A 22,313-nucleotide genomic window follows, 5' to 3' on the forward strand; every position below is an offset into this window, starting at 1 on the left:
TGTCTAGACTCTGGTTCTTCTTGGCGATCACAATGGGGGCCACCCATTCTGAGCAATCTACTGGTTGAATGATGTTCAACTCCTCCAGTCTGGTTATTTCCTTCTTTAATAGCTCCCACATCAGGTGAGGAATCGGCCTTGTTTTGTGAACTACAGGGCAAGCGTTGTGTTTTAATTGAATTTTATGTTGGAAGTTCTTGAGTAGTCCTAACTTTTCCGAGAACACTTCTGGGAATTCCTCGATGATGTGTTCGCTATTATTTGCAGGGTTGGTGAATAACACTTGTTCCGGATCGTTGGGGTCCAGCTTGATTCCCAATTCTCTTTGGTGTTGCCAACCCTACAAGTTAGAACCATTTTCTACAATGTAGACCTTGCCAACAGTGGAACGGTTCTTGAAAGAAATGATGGATTTAAACATTTCCTTCATGGGAATGGGGTCCCTATTATAACCACTGGGGGCTATGTCTGCCTTGGAGAGTTTATCTTGATCATGACCAGTTATCGATTTGAAATCAGAGTAGTTCACCAGGAGGAATGGGGAACAAGAATCTGCAAACATTCTAACGTTTTTTCCTTCGATGTTTACTTCACACTCAGGATATTTCTTTTCGTCTGCCCCTACTTTGTTGACTTGTAGAATTATCTTCTTCACTAGAGTTATATCGTCACTGGGTTTACTGCTCCAGATTTTCCTTGGAAAGCATCCGCACACCTTGGCCAGGTGCCCTTTCTTGTTACATTTCCTGCACCAAGCCGAAATCGCTTGGCAATGGAGTCATTGGCTAAATTATTGTTGCTCCCGCACGGATAACACTTTAACTTTATGTTTTCCTGATCTCCCGTATGGTTTTGTCCATGGTCTCTCTTGGATTTGTAGTGATCATTTCTTATTTTGCATACTTCAGATTCTTTTTCTATGTTGGCTATTTCGGCCACCTTGTCACCAGGGTCAGTGTTTATTTCTTTATTACAAATGTTTGTGTGCTCAATGGATTTAGCAATTTTAATAGATTCTTGGAGGTCAGGTTGCTTTTGTAATAATTACTTTTTTTTTTTTGGTCCTCATTTTCGCCCTGGGTATACCACTTTGAAGCAAAAGGAGAGAGATATATACTGTCACAGGTAGACTGGTAGAAACAATGGCCAGATTGTTCGGTGTTGCCCCACAGTATTGTATCAACCCTCCAAAAGCGCCACATTAGGGTAACCATAATAGAGTGATATTGCTGCAGACCAATACCCATCACGAGTAAAGAACCACCACATTGGGTATATCAAGAAAGGAACAGACCAAGCAGCTTAATCATTGGACCTAGGGGGAAAAAAAAACCCAGTCCAGTGAACGATTATGCCCAGTTCAACAGGAGCCAAAAATTTCGTTTATCAGGATTGCCAGCTCTTACTAGGTCAACTTTTGAGGTTTGCAGGACTGAAATGTGCCAGTCTAACACTGTAGGAGGTGATGCATCCTTTCATTATCTACAGATTTCTCTTCTGGCTAACAGTATACAATAAAAGAGGAGGTTTTTGGCAGGGCCCCGGATCTCTGCTGATATTCCAAAGATTACAAGCAATGCATTTATTGAGATTTGAGAACCCAGGGCTAACGTCAATGAAGCACTTATTGAATTCCAGTAGGGGAGCAGCCTGGGACATTCAAAAAACATATGTATGTCAGAAGCTGCTAACAACCCACACTTGGGACATGCCACGGGAGAGTCTTTTGAGAATTTCGATAGTCTCTGCGGTGAATAGTAAGCCCTATGTAGGGTAAAAAGGTGGTTCCTACGGGGCCAAGCAGGCTTCACAATGTCCCACATGGTCTTAAAAGATGAAAACCACATATTCTCAATATCGTGGCCAATAAAAGAGGAACTCCACAGCGTCTCAGGCAGTTGGAATTCGCCATCGATCTCCTCTTGTAATGAGTTGTACCAAACTGAAACCTCCTTTCTAGCTGGAGGTTTATCCAACAACAAGGTCACTAGACTACTACCACCTCCCAATTGGAATCTACCCCTAACAGAAATCTGTGAGTGGGCCCAACCTGCAATCTGCAAATTTTGAACCTAGAAAGGCCCGACCCTATTTTCGCCAACAAAGAATCCCAAGGAAGTAGACAGCCTTCTATAAAAAGGTCCCCCCAGACCTCCAGGCCTGCCTCCCTCAGCGGTGTTGCGAGGCTGTCGAGAATCCATCCCGGGCTCCCAGGAGAGTCCCATAGAGGTGACCTAGAGGCAAAATAACCGACCTTTATAGCACTCCTAAGTTTAACCCACGTTTTTATCATACCTAGCAAGATCTTCAGCTTCACCTTTTAAAAAAACTTAGGGTCACCAAATTTAAACAAGAAGCCCTGCTGGCCTACCCCTTCTCCTCTAAGTAATTCTGCATACATGGTTCCAGTTCCAAAATTTGTGGGCATTTTAAGCAGCATACTAGCGTGAGAGAATTGAAATGCCCACGCATATAGCTGTAAGTCAGGAGCTGCCAGGCCCCCTTTTTCTCTACGGCGCCTGAGTTTTTTCCAAGCTATCCTTGGTATGTGGTCGTTCCAAATAAAAGAGCTAATATCACCTTGAAGTTTAGATATAACAGAGGGATCAAAGTACAGGGAAACAGTATTAAACAAAAAATGAATTTTGGGTAAAATAGACATTTTAACCAGGTTAACTCTGCCCAAGATTGAGAGAGGATGTGGAGATCAAGATCAAATGAGTCTTCTGCAATCTCTAGCCACAGTAGAAAAGTTCAACATTGCAATTTTATCTATGTCTTTGATGATAGTAAGACCAAGATAATGTAGAGAAGGACTCAACTGGGCCCCTGCCTCTGGCTCAGGGTCGTTCCACACTATCATCTCGGTCTTAGATGCATTAATTTGATACCCAGAAATCTCGCCAAAGTCAAGGGCCAAAGCAATCACTGAGGGGAGAGCGGTACGCAGTTCCGAAGAAAAAATAAGAATATCGTCCGCGTACAGAGCTACCTTCCTCTCCCATTCACTATAGACAAAGGGCTTGATGTTACGCTCATCCCTCAGCTGTTGGGTGAGGGGTTCAATATATAAATCAAATAGGAGAGGGGAGAGGGGGCAGCCCTGTCGGGTACCTCGGGTGATATTGAATGGGCCTGACAATTGTCCATTAACCAACAGAGAAGCTGAGGGATTCTGGTAAAGCAGTCTCACAGCTCTACAAAAGCCCTCCCCAATGTTAAACTTAGCCAAGACCCCGACAGGTATGTCCAATTCACCCTGTCGAAGGCCTTGGTGGCATCAAGCGTAAGTATAGCCAGGGGAAGAGACTCCATGGTCGCCATATCTATGGCCCCCACCAAGTCATAGGTTAGTTCATATAGTTGGCGACCCCTCACAAAACCCTTCTGATCCTGATGCAGGATGCCCGCTGTCACGACCCCCAATCTACTTGCAAGAATTGACGCATAAAGCTTGTAGTCAGAATTTAAGCTAAATTTAAGATAGATATCGGTCTATATGATCCGCAGCAAGTTGCTGATTTACCTGGCTTCAAAATCAAAGTGATAGAGGCATTGTTCCAAGAATTAGGAGGGGACAACCTTACCTGAAGGATCTGGTTAAACAATGAGGTAAGAAAGGGAACAATTACTGGTTGCAAGGCCAAATACATTTCAGAAGGAAGGCCATCAGGCCCTGTTGCCTTACCCTTCTTGCTACTAGCGATAGCAAGACTACTCTCTTCCTGCCTAATGATTTTATCTAAAACGGCACTCTGCTCCAACAATAGTGAAGGGAGGGACACTCCCTTTAACAAATCTTCCACTTGCTTCACCTCAATATGTTTATCCTCATGATATATATTCTGAAAAAATTCACGGAGACTCTCCTAATAACATCATCAGCAGAATACGTCCCATCATCTGAGATAATTTGGTCTATGTTGTTTCTTACTTGGTCAGTTTTTGCCTTCCAGGCTAGCAGTTTCCCGGCCCCCTCTCCATGTTGGAAGTGAGCCATCTTACTGGCATCCCATCTCTCAAGAATCCGTGCATTCAAGATTGAGCCCAGTAATTAACTTATTTTGCCATTCTTGTAGGATTTCTGGGGGGGCAGCAGGGTGCGAAGTGATGTCAGCTTGCACCTTAGCCATATTAGCTTCCAAAGAAGCAACCGTTTCTCTATAAATCTTTTTTTTATATGAGGCCTTGTTGGTTATCAGGCCTCCTTAAAAAGCTTTAAACGCGTCCAAAACGCAGCCTGAGGAAGCAGACCCAATGTTGTTATCAAGATAGTTTTTTGCTTTAGTTTTAAAGAAGGTAATATCTTCAGGTGCTAAAAGTAAAGAACGGTCAAATGACCAGATTCTCGATGGATTTTCAGAAATCCACCCAAGTTCTAAATAGATGGCCGCGTGGTCTGATAGATGGAACGAGAGGTGAAAGATGTTTTGCACCAAGCTAACCAGTTGTTGGCTAATCAGGATGTAATCAATTCTTGACTGATGGTGATATTTGTAATTGCGGAACGAGATGCCTTGTTGTTGCCCTGATCTTAGTCACCATACATCGACATAACCTAGCTGCTTCATGTTGTCGAGTAAAAAAGCCCGAATTTTCGAGGGGGTTGAAGGTCTATTAGTCGGGGATTTATCCAAATAAGGATCTAAAACTGTATTAAAGTCTCCAGCCAGGATAGTCGGCTCCGGAAACGAGAGAAGGTGGGAAAAAATAGAGCTCAAAACCGAAGGGTCATCTTGGTTGGGACCATAGTACCCCACTGTGGTAATTGGAGCCCCAGCTATAACTACAGATACAATAAGCCATCTACCCCCTGGATCCACCAACTTATCGATCAGTCTTGCCTTTAACGATTTTTTAAAGATAATCGCTACTCCTCTAGTATTTGCAGATTGTGATGTAGACATACATAAGTCAACCCACCTATTTTTGTTAGCCACAGAGAGCATCTCAGTCTCAGTGAGATGGGTCTCTTGGAGAACAAGAACCTGAGCATCTGAGTCACAAAGGTATTGTATTATCTTCCACTTTCTCGGACTGGTACGCAGGCCATTTATATTCCAGGAAAGAACTTTTAATTTATTCATGAAAACATCTTCTCACCACCCCACTTACTAGGGCAATGAACTCCCAAGAATATCTACTGATGTAAACCATTAACCATCTATCTCTCCAAAAGCAGCAAATTAGAACAGAGCCGAAAATGAGGAATTTTTTTGTAAGTTTTATCCATTGCCCCCCCCGTGCCCCAAACTACCCTCCCTCCCCCATAGGAAACCCTTGCTCTATCTATCTGGAAATTCCTGAAGATAGTGCCCCTTCTGTGTTCCCATCCTATCTACACCCAAACCATATCTGTGCAAGCGGAAAAAGATCCACAGGCCATGCTATTTATAAGAAAAAAGCGTTTTACAAAAAAAAAAGAATTAAGTATATAACCGTAGATGGGCATACCATTTCTTATTCATTAATATCCTTCCTAATTTTTCTTTATACAATTAACATACTTCTGATTGATCAATTGCTATTTTTTATTCTATTTTTTTTCAGCTAGTGGACTGCACTAACTTTCTTTTTAATTTCAGCACATAGTGATCCCATTGAACTTTGCCTTTTAGCCTGACCCCCCCCCCCCTTATCCTTATCTTTATCTTTTGCTTTTCCTATGGACATCAACAGCTCATCCGCTGCTTGTACCGATCTAATGTTATGCATCGTGTTATTATACATAACCTTCAATGCCGCAGGAAACGCTAACTGAGCTACGGCCCCCAAACTTCTAAAGGCCTCAAGCCTTCTCCCAAACTCCCATTGTTTGTCAAGAGTGGCTCTAGAAAGGTCAGACCTAATCTGGAAGTTAAAGCCCTTCCCGCTTACAGATTTCTGCTTGAGTGCAAGACTCAAAATAGCTTCCTTCAGGGTGTATGTGTGGAAGTTCACTAATTTTTTCCTCGGTTTTGTTCTTTGAGGATTTCTCCTGAAAGGATCTCTGTGGATACGCTGGATATCCATGGCCAGATCTTCCACTGATTGATCAAATCTTAAAGATTCCTTTAACAGCTGAATAACATACTGTTTGATGTCCGACCCCTCACTGCCCCCCCGGTACATTAAGGATACGGAGATTACTGCGTCGGGCATTGTTCTCCAATGACTCCATTCTTTCAGCCAGCATCAGATCTTCCTTCCTAAGCTTAACGATGTCAGCCTTGGCTTCGTCTAAATACAGCGAGAGACCAGTCACAGTATCTTCCAATACTTCTGTTCTTGAAGTAAGACTGTCAAATTTACTATTGAGGGACTCGCAAAAGTGCCTTATTTCAGATTGGTTTGCTGCTGATGTCTCAAAGCCTTTCTTAATATCCGCTGACAAAGATGTAAACATAGACTGAAGGCAGGTGGCCAAGGAGGAATTGTCGCCACCCTCAGCCGAGGTACTGGAGAAAGCCGTCACGCAACAATCCCGCAGGTCTTCCCCTTGTGATGTAACCAAACTTAAAGACCCAAGCAGTGGGGTCAATGGAGATAAAGTCGATGATGGAAGGGGCAAAAGAGGCGAAGGAGAATGCGGAGACCCTATACCTGTAGAAATAGCGACAGGGTTCATGGTGGGGCCCTCCATGATGTTCACAGCTTCAACCTCCACAGCCTCTACAGGAACTAGATTGTCCCCCAACATGGCCTCATTATCGAGCGTCATATTAGCTGAAGCAGTAAGAGCCCCTGCTTGGGGCTCTAATGATGCCATCAGATGTGGTGAGCCTTCAGGAGTTTCCCTTAAAGGTTGCTGGTCTGAAAGGTGCAAAACCTGCGGGATTACTTTAAAGTAGGACCGCAGTGACGTGGTTATCCTCGACCCAGTGCTATTAGCTGTTTTAGAGGCGTTAGACCCCCTCGCAGAACTACTGGTAAAAGCTCGTTTTGCCTTAACTTCTCCTGTCAGATAGGAAGAGACCTTCTTTTTTGTGGGAAAGCCTATGGGTAAGCTTACAAGGCCAATTATGCCCAGGTCTGTATTGGGGGGATTGCTAATACTATCAGGCTCACACCCAGACCCAGATCTTGTTACTGGCTTTTTGTCTCCTTTAGCCTCCTTACGGCTTGGCCGACGTTTCCCTTTCTTCCTGACAGCAGCCTGCTTTGGGACTGCCAAAACAATAGAGGCCTCTGAAAAGCCAGGGCCCCCGTATCTGCCGACTCCAAGTTCCCCTCACCTTGCTCGCCTTGCTCACTTTGACTCCCAAAGTCTTGCACCGTAGCAGGTACCTTACTTTTCTCCTTGGTGCCCTTTGTGGCCCCCCGGTCTCCCGTCTTCGCCTCTTCCTCCTCCAACCTTAATAGAGTGCCTTTATCGGAGCAGGAGCTGGAACCAGCGGAATTTCCACAGGCCCCAAAAGAAGGCTACGGATCTTCCGCCCCCGACGGAGCTCCAGGGTGGCCAGAGACCACCGCCGCAAGCCCGATACAGCCTGCAGCAGGTTCGTTGGGGCGGTCGGGAGACTCAGGTCAGACGGGGGAGAAAGGGTGAGTGAAGCCGCGAACACCAAACAGGTAGGACACGCCTCGCCCCCACACATGGAGCACCGAGAGGAATGGCAGCGGCGGCAGAGAAAAACGCGAAGTAACTGCCAGGATGAACAAGATCAAAAAATTAAACAAAAATACTCATGGGGCAATCCAGAGGAGATCTAAAACAGCCGAAATCAGCCAAAATCAGCAGCCTGTCATCGCCAAAACGCCGTTGGAGTGCAGATGGTCTGGAACACAGGTACGGAGCACCGCAGCAGCTCAACTAGCTGCCGCCATGTTTCCCCTCCATTATAGGATTTCTTTGTTGTGTGTGCAACGTACCAATTGGTCTCTTATTAAATAATCATTTGAGTCCTGGAATTCACATAGTTTACTGAGACCCCTGAGAATTGCAACGTAAGTGGACATACTTTCCTGTTTTCCCTGAGTGCGACTGAAGAATTTATGTCTTTCTAGGACCACATTCGCTTTGTCTCCAAAATGAATGCGTAATTTAATTAGGGAGACGTTGTATACATCATCATCCTCGTCCTCTATTTCTGGTTCTGGAAGTGACTCAAACACTTTTTTCTACCAATGGGACCTAAATTGTGCAATAAAATATGTTGTTTCCTGAACGCACTAAATTCTCCCCTCCAATTGCCACTAGGTAGGATTCAAAAACTTTTTCCCAATCTTCCCATGGGACACTGGGTTCCCCAAATTCATTTAGAAAAGGTGCTGGTTGTGACATGCTGGCAGCAGCCATGGTGGATACACAGGTAAGTGACATGGAGGAATAAAGGTTGGTCAGATGGGGGGTGGGGACAAAAGGTGAAATGTACCACCAAACCGTAAAACTGTAATAAAGCACGTTAAAAACACAACAATGTGTAGATAATAACATGAAATATACCACCTATACCTTAAAACAGTTGGTAAAGCAGTTAAAACACAAAAAAGGGAAAATACTACTTTCAGACCTGTAAGGATCACGAAAAATATGAAAAACACTGACTTAAGTCATTGAGCTTGCTACCAGCCATGAGGTGAATTGCCTATGACCTGAAGAATACATTACCACATTTAAAGCAAGTTAGGGGACACAACAATGTAGTATTATCACAGAACGAAGTGTAAAGACTAAGAAAAATGACTCCAAAGCATCATGAATAAACTCCAAGGTGAATGGTGTTAAGACTGGCCAAAACTATTAGCAATTAAAAAACGTATTACATATGAAGTGAAGATATATACGTAACTGTTGATGTCATTTAGGTGTGCACGTCACTGTGCGATGAAACAACAGGTATAGAGATGCTGAAGAATACAGGTGTGCGTGTCACTGAAAAGGTCACCAACCCAAATACTTTGTCTGAGGTGGGAATAACTTGAAATACAGGTGTGCGTGTCACCGTGAGGGATAAACAAGCCCCCGATAATGACAGGGAGTGTGTATATCCGAAGGATGTTTTGAATGGAAGGTAGGCGGCGAGTTAGAGGCGGTTCCCAGGGGCTGGGGCGCAGGATGTGTTCCCTGACGAGATCGCGTCAGGAGAGGCGGTTAACAGAAGAGGCCGCTCTGCGCAGCTGCCGCCGGACTTGAGGAACCACCAATGTGATCCGTCGCTTGGAAAATGAAGTTGCCCCCACTTATGGCTTCTTTGCCGCTGAGGTGCCCCAGAGATGCCGCTGGTGTGTCCCACTGTGGGCTGCTGCCAAGGAGTAAGGCGTTGAGGTAATCTGCTGCAGGGTGAGACACAGCGTGCTGAACCAGGAGCCGATGCGACTGAGGAAGCAGCTTCAGGATAGCCGCTCGGGCAAGCCGTGAGGAAGCTTTGATGAGGATGGCTGAAGCAAGGGCTCACAGAGAGAGGGAGCCCCAAACAAGGAGCCGATGCCGCTGGATAAATTGGTGTCGGTGAGGCGGCTTGAGCAACCCGCGTTTGCTGAGGTAGGGAGTACACACTGCTAGGAAGCCGCTGTGAAGGAAGCGCGGCTGAGGGTAGATGGCAAGGGAGAATCGGTAGAGGATACAAATCAATGTTGAATGATGGCAAAAGTTTGAGGGAGAGTTCCTATTCAATCATGCAATGGTGGGTGGATGTCAATGAACGTAAACTCCCTGGAGATAGTCAGGGTGGAGTTGCAGATAAGAGGACAGACGTTTTATGGAATGATTGGTAAGGAGTGAAGGATTCCCACGATGGTGGAGGAAGTGGGCACGAAAGGTTCAGCCATAACGTTTTTTAGAAATAGTAGAAGATACTGAAACAAGGCCTCACCAGCTGAATTGTAGAGGACAGAGACCAGAAACATGTGTGGATGCCCGCTTGAGGGTTGCTTGAAGGAGTAGAATGAAGTTTTCTGTAATTTGACGAATAGGCAGGAAGAAGTACCATTGGTGGTAGAGTTCAATCAGAAGGAGAGGAGCAGGAACCATCTGTCCCCTTACACAGATCGTCGCCACTGATAAAAAGAATACAGGCAGGAGGAATGTAGAAAAGCCTTTATTCTTCACAGCTCCACTCTCCTCCAGTGAAGACACCACATCACAACATTCTAAAGCAGCCTCCTCAGGATTGGGAGGTACCAACTAGAAGCGCAGGACAGGGGAGTGGAATATACCAATTATAAAGAATAATACCAATGGCCTTAAATGATGGTTCCTGGCATACATAACAAATACATACATAAGAGATCTGTGAAACATAATGTAACTAGATTGTAACAGAGGGCAAGTAGTGATCTGACCCAGTGAGATCTTTGAAATTCCAAGGTGAGGCAAAAGTCATGCTCAGAAGATGCAGGAGTAGTCTTTCAAGGAAGGCCATCACATCGTCCTTTTCCATCCCTTCTGAAATCCTGGAAATACACACATTGTTCGGGTGACCCCTATCTTCTAGATAAATGGTCTCCTGACGTAGCTCCAATATTTTTGGGACCCTGCCCAGCAGGCTGTCCCATCTGGATTCAATGTCCTTTATTCTCCATTCAAAGCCAGATGTTCTTGAGTGGATACTATTAATGTGCCCTCTGAGAGATTGCAGTTCCGCAGAAGTGGCACAGACTGCAGAACTGATGGCACTAATGGACACTTTTCTCTCCTCATCTCTCACTGCAATATTCCCTTCCCCTTTCTGGCCACTGCCTCCGATAACATTAACTGCCTAGAGGGTTTAGTCTTTGGTCCCTGCGACATATGAAGTTTCCCGTAGGGACAAGAGATCCAGCTGTGCCCATCCTTTCCTCTCCAATTATAGGTTGCCAGAGCTGTTTTTGGCCCTCTCTTGAGGCTTACCCAATTGCAATTGTCTGAGGGCAGAGAACTAGGTTCCTCTCCCCACTCGAAAGCACCTTCCCCTCTTCAGGCTCACTCCATGGCCTTCCTGAGGTATAGGGACCCGAATTGTGAGGCCTTGGAGGGTCACCAACTGATCCACCAAAAGAGCAAGTCTCAGGAAGGTCTCCAGATGCCACTTGTCACATCATAGACTTGAGACCTATTATCATCGCAGTAGCCCATTCCAAGATGGCTGCCCCTGGGCCTTCTCAAGCAATTAGTCCATTCTGTGGATGATGATGCAAGGCTCCTGGGTCCTGTCACTCTTCCTCCCGGGGGCAGATAGGGACTAAGAGCCCTCAGCCTACTGCCCCTATGTAACTTTCTTGACTGCCATAAGGGTTCGTCCATTGCCCGCAGTGCTAATCTCCTGGCGCCTGGCAATTGGGGCCACTAGGAGCCACCGGCATTGAACCGAGGTGTCCGTTGTGGGGCAGTCTGGTGGAAGGGCAGGTGTTGGCCTCTGATGGGTGCCTCAATGTTAGGAGGCCATCACCCATTTCCGAGGCTGCTCCCAATTGTCCCATGAGGCCGCAGGACACCAGACCTCCCTGGATCTTGTAGGATAATGCTTTTTGAGTGCACCTTACTGGGAAAATTGATGGGCAGATTTCATCCTGCTAGCGGCACATTAGTCGACCTGCAAGTCTGGTGCACTTAAGATGCTCATAATAGCCCTGGGCGTATCTCCACCATGGGAGCTCTAGTCTGATGCCACCATGTTTTCCGCCTGCTAGCCACGGCCCTCTACATTACTTCTATTACAAGGAAGGATTTAAATGTGTGGATGTTTCCACCAGCTAGTACAAATTATTATGGGCAAAATACCTAGCACACCAGTTGCCTGCCTGAAAGTACTTAGGGACTCATTAATGGTGCCCTGATAATCACAAATAAAAGCTTGATATTTTATAGTTCATACACCCCACCAAATTGGTAGAAGCACTTTCCATGCTCCCACTGACCCAGTAGCCTAGCAAGGATGCCATGTGCAAGGAATTAAATGGCTCCTGTCACTCACATTGGGGTAGTAAACTACAGATCGGGATGTGTAGACAATGCATTTACAGGGACAAGGGAGTGTTTGCAGGTGCACAAACCTGCAACACATGGATGAAGACAGTGACAAGGGTGGTCGGTTAAAACATTGAAGAAGGGGCTGAGAGGGCATATATGCCACCATCCCCAAAATTTAATGAAAGCCGCTGAAGGAAATAATTTGCCAATGGTAGTGCAAGAAAGAGACATTTCACATCACATGGAAGTGAAACGAGTAGAGAGCTGCTGAAACTAGCACTCAGCTGAGTGACAGACTGCCAGGAGAGATGGACAGAGAAATTGAGGTCAGTAAAGGTTCTAGAGGAAGCCATAGTGCTGTGGGGTTTGTCAAGCACATGTAGGTGAGTGGTTCCTGATGAAGATCTTGCCTGGATAGTGAAATGTGGTCCAGTAAGGGTCTGAGCTGGCAAGAATTTGTATGGATTTATAAAGCGCCAGAATCACCCCTGAAGGGGTATCTCCACGCTGCCTTCTCCCACTTGTCTGGTGACGAGGCCGACTGGAGCAGCCTTGAACTTTGTAACTTTGTATGAGATGTAAGCCCTGAGATTGTTTTTCTCTTGTTTCCATTGCTTTGCAGCACCTGCCTGGAAAATTCCATTATGGGCGTGTTCTAGCCCAGGTATGACTGAATCATAAAAGAAATTTCCTTTGGACTGTACTTTAGGACTTGGTATAGTATTATCTATATGCACCAATGCTACCTTAGTCACACCCGTTCAAGCTCATACCAATCCTATAAGGGAAATATAACTGTATACCAAAGGTCAACAATGCAACCAATGTTTTTGATAAATCTATTTATTAATTAAAATGTCATAAAATACATAAGTTTTTTAGTGCGCAAGCTATCAATTATATTTATCCCTGACACAACATCTAGAATTGATTCACAATGGTGTACATATTAAAGACACATCAAGATTAAAAACATTAACAGTAAAAACGTTTTTACAAGTTCAAAAGAGAGTACATACTAAAGACAGAACAATACGTCATTAAAGGAACATACATCCATGATCTCACAATATTTAGGACTGAGACCCGATACTGTAGTGTTGATAAGTACTCTGTGGTCCCAGTCTCTTCACAGATTATGTTTCTATTAAGGGGCGTTGACGCGTTTCGATGGAAAACCTTATAATAACATCTTTATCAAGACTTAATTTGTGACCCTCACAGAAAACCTGGTATAAACTGGAACCATTAAAGGCACCTCCTAATGATTAAGGGAGGATGCAAGTGCGTCCTATTCAAAGGAATTGAAGTGGTAATCCGGGGCTTTTACCTCCGTCCTCCTCACTTGTGTCCTAATTCAAGTTGTGGGGTATATCTTTTTATAGCCCTCTTAAAAGACTGGAACTAGTTAGTTGTAGTGAAGCTCCATATTTTATTAGCGGGTTTGTCACCAGCCTAGTTTGTACTGCGGTTCTTCCTAATAGGAACTGTTGTATTCGCTTCTGACTTGTCAGTTTCCAATTGCAACATCGGGTTCCCTTTTATAATTAGGGTTAGTCGGCATGCAAGAGCAGCACGTCGTATGTCCGGCTCCATCTAGTTACGAACTGTACTAAATGTATCTTTATGCTTGTCAATTTCAGTTCCTGGGCAGGGTGTTTTCTAAATAAACAGTTATTGGTTTGTATTCTCTACTGTCTGACCGACTCTTCATTTGGTATGGAAGGCTAAGAGGTGATCATTAGTGACCCGAGGGCCCCGAATCAGGCCACTTCTTTCAGTTGGTGCCTAAGCAGGGACTCCTTCGGGTGAGTGACCCATCCCCTCTCCGTCGACTGAGGGGAGGTCACGGCCATTGTCGGGTCGGACTAACGGTTCAGGGATCCCTGCACGAGGAGTATCGATTGCTCGCAGCTTCCCCTTCCATCCTGCCGGATGGTGCCTCGGCCAATGGTCATCCCGACTGGAGTTTGGTACGGTTTATGGACTGTTTTTGATAAAAGCACTTGCAATTGCTTTGCCAGGCAAAAATAACAAATATGTTTTCTTTTTGAAAATGCTTGGAATTAGTATGTTTTTCTCTTTGTCTTGTCATTGTTGTTCTGCAGATGCTTGCTTAGAAGAAGCCCAGCCGGCACCTCCAGAAGGCACTCCTACTTTTGATATGTATGTGAAGCATGCTCTTGGCCCAATAATGTTTAGTACATTATGGCGCAAATATACGAGGGACAATGCTGAGTTAGAGTGGCCATTGTCGGGCACTTTTGATAAACAAAAGATCGGGTTTTTACAGGAACAGTTATTTAAAAGACAAAGAAGATAGTCTATGTTTGATTCTCTCAGAACATTGCAGAAAGTAGCTAGACAGAGACGATTGAAGATGGAAAAAGATGCATGGAGAGGGACGGTGGAAACATTGACACAAAAAGCTGTAGGATATGATACAGAATAGCAAGAGGCAGGAGTTGAATGTGAATGGAGGAGGTTTCGGTTGCACGTTGATAAATCTCTTTTGGCTCAAGGGGAACCAGATACTTTTGTGGAGGAATTGTTAGACACTCGTCCCCTGCCTCCATATGCTTCGTAGAGGATATACCCGCTGTTCCCTTACAGTCGCAGCAGCCTGTGATATCTGCTCCAACTGTTTCCGTATCTACAGCTGTTGTTTTGACGTCTTGGGCCACGGCACCCCATGCTCCCCATTTGTCTTTGTCATTTTTGGCAACTATGACAATTAGCACACCTACTGTCTTGACTCCTGTATCCTCTGTTCTCTCTCCTCAGTTACAAGCACCAGAGATGATTGTACCTCTCACTTCTGTTGCTTCTCCTTCTATGGTTTTTCATCCTCTGACTTCTTTGAGTACTGAGACGCCAGCACGCTAGAGATTGGACGAAGTTAAGGAGCGAATGGGCCGATTAGTGTGGTCTGGGGTGGGGGATGATGAGAAACAAGTAATAGCTAATCAGGCTGCGCAGTGGGGCCGTAATCCCATTGATAGTGTGGAGGATGTTTGGGCAGTTATGCAAGATTTTTAGCCCTTTGTGCAGCAGCATGCGCTTAAGCATATGTCTGCTACGTTGTTTGGTCTTTGGCAGCGACATTTTGGGAATGATGCACCACAAATTCTATCTGATATTAGAGAACCTGTGTAAGCTAGTGGTTTGGAGACCTGCCAAGTTTTTGGGAATGTTACAACGTTAATTGCTCATAGGGGTTGGTGTCTCAGTTTCTGATGCAAGAGGTTCATCCTGTATATCACCCAGAAATACAAGGGTTAACGGCTCAGCACGGTACTGTCACCAGACTGGGTGTGGAGGCCCATTTTCAGGAACAATGGGTTTATACTCCGTTTAAAATTGAAATGTTCTTTGGTGTTCTTGTTCTGGTTGTTATTTGGAGACATGTTCAAACTCAAGATCATGTTGCGTAGTTGGGTGGCACATGGGACCAGATTAATGGATGAGAACAGGAAAGGAAGCCAGGTGATAACACTCGAGCTGAGATACTTGCTTTGCCCGGTGGTATTATTACAATCTCTTATTCCGCTGAAGAAAGTGACTTGGGATAAGCTGACGGCTTGTAGACAGAAGAAGGATGAAAGTGTGCCTGAGTTCTTCACTCAGTTTGAAGATACATTTCTGGACTACAGTGGGCAGGATATGTCTATTGAGGGAGGAGTTTGGTTGTTTGTTGATAGATTTGTTTCTAATATACTTCCTAAAATTGTGACTTGTTTGCAGGTGTCTGAGAGTACTTGGTCCACTTCTCCCCCCTCTGTTATTTTTAATATGGCTCAATATTATGAACACTGTGGCCAAGAGGAAAAGGAGGAGACAGATAAAAAGCATAAGGAGCGGAAGACGTGTTGTTACAGCAGGCGTTTAGGAGGAATGGTAGAGCATGTTGTGATACTACCAGACAGCTTTCACGCACTAGCAGGCAGCCGACCACGGCACCTTTGGGGTCGAATCAGTGTGCATATTGCAAGCAGGAGGGTCATTGGTGTAGCGAATGTCCTGTGCTTTTGCAAAAGACGGCAGTCCCTAGAGGGCCAGATCCTCGTAGACAAGGTTGTGGTACCGATACAGTTCAGAGTGCTGGGGTCACACAGGGTCTTTCTGATACCAATTACTTTAATGGCCCTCGCAATGGACAGTATTATCATGATGAATACGAGACAGATGGGGTGACATGGATGTCTTACAGCTAGAATAGCCAGGGACAGAGTGAGGGACCACCTCCGATACCTATAGTTCAGCATGGTCCTTATGTCACTGCGGATTTGCAAGGCTCGGATAAGAAATTTTTGATGGACGCAGGTGCGGCAAATAGTTCTGTTTCTCAACATTTGGTCCCTAGGGCCGCTCTTTCTGTCCATAATAATGTTTTGGTAGGTTTTTCAGGTGTATTGGTTGTGAGCCCCATTTCCCTACCCCTTACATTGACTGTTGGTCCTTTTACTGTGGATTCTCTGTTTTTGTTGACCTCAAATTGTGGAGAAAATTTGATGGGTTTGGATTTGTTGAAGAAATTGCATGTTACTATTTATTGTCCCCCGAAGGTTTTTATTTGATGATGGGCCAAAATGTGTGTACTAAACAGTGTCTGTCTCACCCTCTTTCTGTTGAATTTGCTAATGTACCATCCACTCTATGGGCGACAGGTGATACAGTTGTAGGACTGTTGCACATACCGCCAGTTTCCATACAGGTTAAAGACAATGCTCTTTTGCCTCGTATTCCTCAGTATAAGATATCTGAAGTGGGAGAACAAGCCCTTCTACAGATTATTCAGGATTCGATACAAAAGGGTGCAGTTGAAGACACTTCTGCCAATATTTGTAATAGTACCTTTCTTCTGAATCTTAAACGGACACCCTCCAGTTCCCCTGATGATCAGGAGGATGTTTATTGTTTCGTGATTGACCTGCTTGAAGTTAAAAAGATTGTGGTACCCCAGTTTCTCTTGGTTCCTGATATTACCACCCTTTTGACAATGATTCCTTCTACTGTTAAAATCTTTTCTGTTATTGATTTGAAAAATGCATTCTTCAGTATTCCTATTCATTCACATAGTAGATATCTGTTTGGGTTTACTCTAGCTGGTAGGAGCCTTAGGTTCTGTCGAGCTCCTTAGGGCTATACAGAGAGTCTGAATATTTACAGTCAGGCTTTAAAGAGTCAGTTGGATTCCCTTTTGCTTCCCTCAGGTAATATATTGGTGCAGTATGTTGATGAATTGCTCATCGCTTCAGACACAGAACAAGGTTGTAAAGACAGTACAGTTAAATTGTTGCTGTATTTAGCTCATCAGGGACATAAAGTTTCTCTTTCAAAATGTCAGTATTGTTGACAGGAGGTCACCTATTTAGGTCACCTATTGTCAAAGGAGGGTAGGATTGACTCTTGAGCGTATCAGTACCATTGTTAAAATGCGCACTACCCGAACTCAAAAAGATGTAAATGCTTTTATAGGTATCACTTCATACTGTCGCCAGTGGATACCTAATTAGTCCCTACTAGTTAAACCTTTGCTTGCATTAACAACAAAAGAAGTGCATAAGCCTTTGCACTGAACGCCTGATTGCCAGCAGTCTTTTGAACAATCAAAAACTGTGCTTTTTTCGGCTCCCATGCTTGGTACACCTAACTGTGGCAAGCCGTTTGTGCTGTATATCCACGAGATGGCTGGCTGCGCGCTTTCTGTCCTAACACAAAAATGCAATGGCCATGTGGTTATTTCTCTGCTGTGCTTGATCCCGTTGCGAGAGCCCTCCCGAGTTGTCTAAGAGCTGTCGTGGCTGTGGTCACTTTGATTAGACAATCGGCTGGACTCGTACTTGATACTGACCTCACAGTCATGGTACCCCCATGCTGTAGATACACTTTTGAACAAGATAAAGACACAGTACCTCACCAATGCACATATTACTGGCTATGAACAGACAATGTTTGATAAACATACCACAACTAAAATATGTGCTACTATGAACCCAGCCACATTACTACCCCTACCTTCAGAGAGTGATGAAGTTGATAAACATGATTGCATCTTCTGAACGGAGGAAGAGACGAAATGACAGGTAGACTTGACTGATGTTCCCTTAGCTGACCCACAAGTGGAACTATATGTCGATGGCTCTTGTTTTAAGTTACCAGATGGCACTACGACTGCAGCCTATGCTAATACCACACTGTGCATGGTAGTAGAGATATCACAGGTCCCTTATCAGTCGGCTCAAGCTGCCGAGTTAGCTGCCCTTATTCCAGCTTGTGAATTGAGTGAGGGACTGGTTGTCAATATCTATACTGACAGCCAGTATGCCTTCAAGGTTGTGCATAATTTTGGGCGACTCTGGGTGGAGAGAGGGTTCCTTTCCGCGCATGGGACCAAAATCCAACATGGGCACCTCATATTGAGGCTTTTGTCTCCTTTGACATTCTCCAAGAAATTGGCAATTGTGAAGTGTAGCGCCCACCAGAGGGTCACTGATGATATAGGTAGAGGAAATGCTTTTGCAGATCAGATAGCTAAAGAAACGGCCTGGACAAAGATGAAAAGAATGTTTGTAGCAGGTCCAGCTAGTTGGATTCCTGAAGTTGTCATGTTTGAAGCTACCCTTAAAAGTGTAAAGGAAATACAGAGTGAAGCCACGATGAAAGAGTTAGCGGTATGGCAGGAAAGTACAGCACTGTTGAATGAGGAAGGATGTTAGATTGATAAATCAGGGAAACGGAGATGGATGTTTCCAGATGCATATGTTCTTTCTGTGGTTACTATGGCCCACGGTCCAGTTCATATTAGTCCTAAAGGCATCTGCAAATTGTTATACCCCATATGGCAAAATGACAATATCTCTAAGACAGCTGTGCATTTAGTGAAGTAGTGTACGGTATGCATGGTGCATAATCCTCGGTACCCCTAAATCCCCTGGTAATTTTACACCACCATCCTTTCCTTTTGAAGCCCTTCAAATGGACTATATTTATTTAGAGAGATGTAATAATTTGAAGTATATTTTGGTGGTTGTATGTGCATTCAGCAAATGGGATAAGGCTTACCCCACAAAAGACAATACAGCTTTTACGACTGCAAAGGTACTCCTGAAGGAGTTCTTTCCTCTTTTTGGCTCGCCCCAAGTAATCTGGAGTGACAACGGAAGTCATTTTAATACAAAATTCATTCAATTGATTTGTGAGGGTCTTCATGTGAAGCAGAAATGTCATGCTGCCAATCATCCACAGTCAGCTGATTTGGTTGTGAAGTAAAATGGTACTCTCAAACTTAAACGGATAAAGATACACGAGACGGAAGGGTTACAGTGGCCAGATGCTTTACCATTAGCTCTTCTGTCAACGAGAACAAAAGCTCATTCTAGAACAGGATTGTAACCCTATGAGGTCGTGTTTGGACACCCGGCAAATATCTGAGGTGTCCCACGTCTTCACAGGTTTTCAGATGTTGAGTACCCTGTGTTGATCGATTATCTTGGCCAGTTAACAGAAACTTTACTTTCTATTCACCAACAGGTGCGGAAGTCCCTGTCATCTACACCAGAGGGACCCAGCCATGACATTCAGCCTGGTGACTTTGTGCTGCTCTAGAATTTTCAGTGAAAGAAAGTTTGGAGCTGCGATTGAAGGGGACAGAACAGTACATGCTGGTGACGGGTTCTGCTGTAAAGGTTGCTGGTCGTAAGAACTGGGTGCATGCCAACGATTGTCAGAGGGTTCCTCTACCTCTACCCTGTGATCAGTGGGTCAAGGACGGAATCGGGGACTCCGAGTGTGAGCAAGTTCCTCAGTTTGTCCCGTTCAGCAATGCCCAACTAATTTGGACTCAGACGTATAAGGAAAATGATGGCGTGTTGAATGCGGCTGTTCCTTCAGATATACAAGCTATTTGGGAGCTGTTGTTAACCGATCCTATTGTGCCTCTGGCTACCAGGTACAATTTGCGCCCTCGGCTGAGGGAAAGTGCATCCATGGAGAAAAGAGATTAGGGATGGATTGCGTAAGATAGGCTGTACTGAGTTATAGTACCAACGGAGACTTATTAAAGCTTGGTGAAGGATCTTTTGCTTATTTTAGATAGTTGATTGAAAATTAGATAGGGAAGACCGAAGTATACCGTAGAGGTATACCATCATGATCGACATGGATTACAAGCTTAGGACAGAGGAAGCTCCACTGCTGGTGCACAAGAGCACCAACGCATTGATGGACAATTGGAGCCTGTACCAATGAGGCTCTGACGGACACTTTGAACTTGTATATTTCCTTTGCATTTTGGCCCCATTTCATCCTTCGTTATGCATTCCTTTGGTAGGTTGGTTGCTGAGGAAGAGCAGCCAATCATTCTTGTTGCCCTGCATAATGTTGTGTGGACCCGTAAGAAGAAAATTACATGTGCTTCTCTTGTCGTATTATTACTGATCATATTCAGTGAGGTATCATGGGTTCTGGAAAATGACCAGGACGTGTCTTTTCATACCAAGGTTAAAATTCTACACACCTATAAGAGATTCTTTGGAGAAGGGACTGCTTGCTATCCCACTGAGTCCATCACTAGTTTTCGGACTGCATACCCGTTTTCTCTTGTGAACTATACATATACTCGTCCACCCCAATTCACTGAAGTGAAGGGAGTATTTGGTTTTGGCTATCCAGGTCCTTGTCTATATTATATAAAGCCATTGGGAATGGGTTATCCAGGATGTGATAACAACACATATTGTGACAACTTTTCAAAGGAAGAACAGAATGTCACCTTGGTGGGTTGGCAATACAAGTAATTGATAGTTACCCGGGAGGCTGGTTATTATCCTGCTTACTGCCCCATCATGAACAGTACGGGCACTTCTTTGTATATCAATTGTTCTGGAATAGTGCTGTGCGAAAATACAATGCCCCTGGTGAATGACAAAGATCTAAGTATGTTTGGAATGAACACCAGATATTAGATTACGAAGGACAGAATTATAAACACCCAGGGTTTTATTTTTTGTCCAACTGTACTTATTCTAACGTTCATAATGGTACCAATGGTATCACCCTTGGGATGGTGGTACCCTTAGGTGTGCACTGTAAATACGCTAAGCCCAATGTCCGTTGGGTTAAGAGGACTCTGGCAGTAGAAAAATCAATGGGAGAGCAAGGGTTTTCGGATGCTTCCTTTTCCCCAGAAGCATACTATACTTAAACAATGTGGACGGGCCCACTGTGTGTATGTAATTACTTTGGTCACTGTTTGTGGCATGAGCTTGGACCCATTAGGTGTTGTTAAAAGACCCCTCACACACCAACCTAGTTGGTGTCATGCTTCATCATTGGGGTCCCAACCGGGCGGCCGAATGCCCCCCGGTGACGACGCCTGATTTCAGCAGAGCTGGTGTTGGTGCCTAAGTGTGATGTGATATTCTATAGTTTAAAATACCTCTGAGAATCCTTGCTTTCATTTTTAATGTTGGCGGATCAGAATATGGTTAAAATATGTGTGGTGCAACTTTTTAAGGAATAATTACCTTTAAGTTGGCTTATGTGTGGCGGTCTACATGTTTTAGCCCCCTCTGTATGATTAACAGGGCTTTCTTCAGGACCAGAAAGGTGATAAGTGAGTGGCGAAAGGTGAAAGTTCAAAACACAAAAAGAGCAGAACAAGTCTAGAAAGAGTGTGTGCCTACAACAGTAGCCGTGTGGTACTGGTGATGCATGCGTGAGACAAGGCTTGCCAAAACCATTGGTTGGAAGTCGAGGGAGGCTGACACAATTCCCATCAGACCACCCATGTGGTGGAGTTTGCGTCATGTGGGAAAAGTTTTGTCATGCCGTCCCACAACCGACCATATAGTGCCGGTGCAGGGATGGATGTAAAAGATATCATCACGGGCATGCATCCTAAAGTGATGAAAAAAAGAAAAGAGTGCAGTGCTCAAATAATAATGAAGATAAAATTCAACAGTCCGGACTCCTGGAGGCATTGCAACAGAAGTGCGGGTGTCAAAGATTAAAAGACACGCTGGGTAATATGGCTACCCTCTAGCGCAGTGTGATGTGGTCGACATGTTTCTGCTTACGGGCATCTCGCCCAGCTTTCCTCAGGACCGATAACAAAAAATCAGCTACTGCAACTACATACATAGTGTATAGATGATGAATAATAAACCTGTACTGACAAAGTTACTTTTATATCAAATGTAAAAATACTTAAGTGTCCACTGTAGGGAGAGAAATAAATCTTCTTCCTGTTAACAGACAAAAGACACTGTATCAGACAATGCCAAGTTAGATACACACAACACGGAGCGTACACATAGAAACCGTGCAGGCACACATACATGAAAAATATATGATTTTTACATGGAACTAAAGCATAAATGCTTGATCACACCAAGGCATTTCCTCAGCGTGATACTCACCCAGCTTTGTGTGGGTGACGACC

The sequence above is a fragment of the Lissotriton helveticus genome, chromosome 2_1 (genome assembly GCF_964261635.1).
Source record: "Lissotriton helveticus chromosome 2_1, aLisHel1.1, whole genome shotgun sequence".
Lineage (NCBI taxonomy): Eukaryota > Metazoa > Chordata > Amphibia > Caudata > Salamandridae > Lissotriton > Lissotriton helveticus.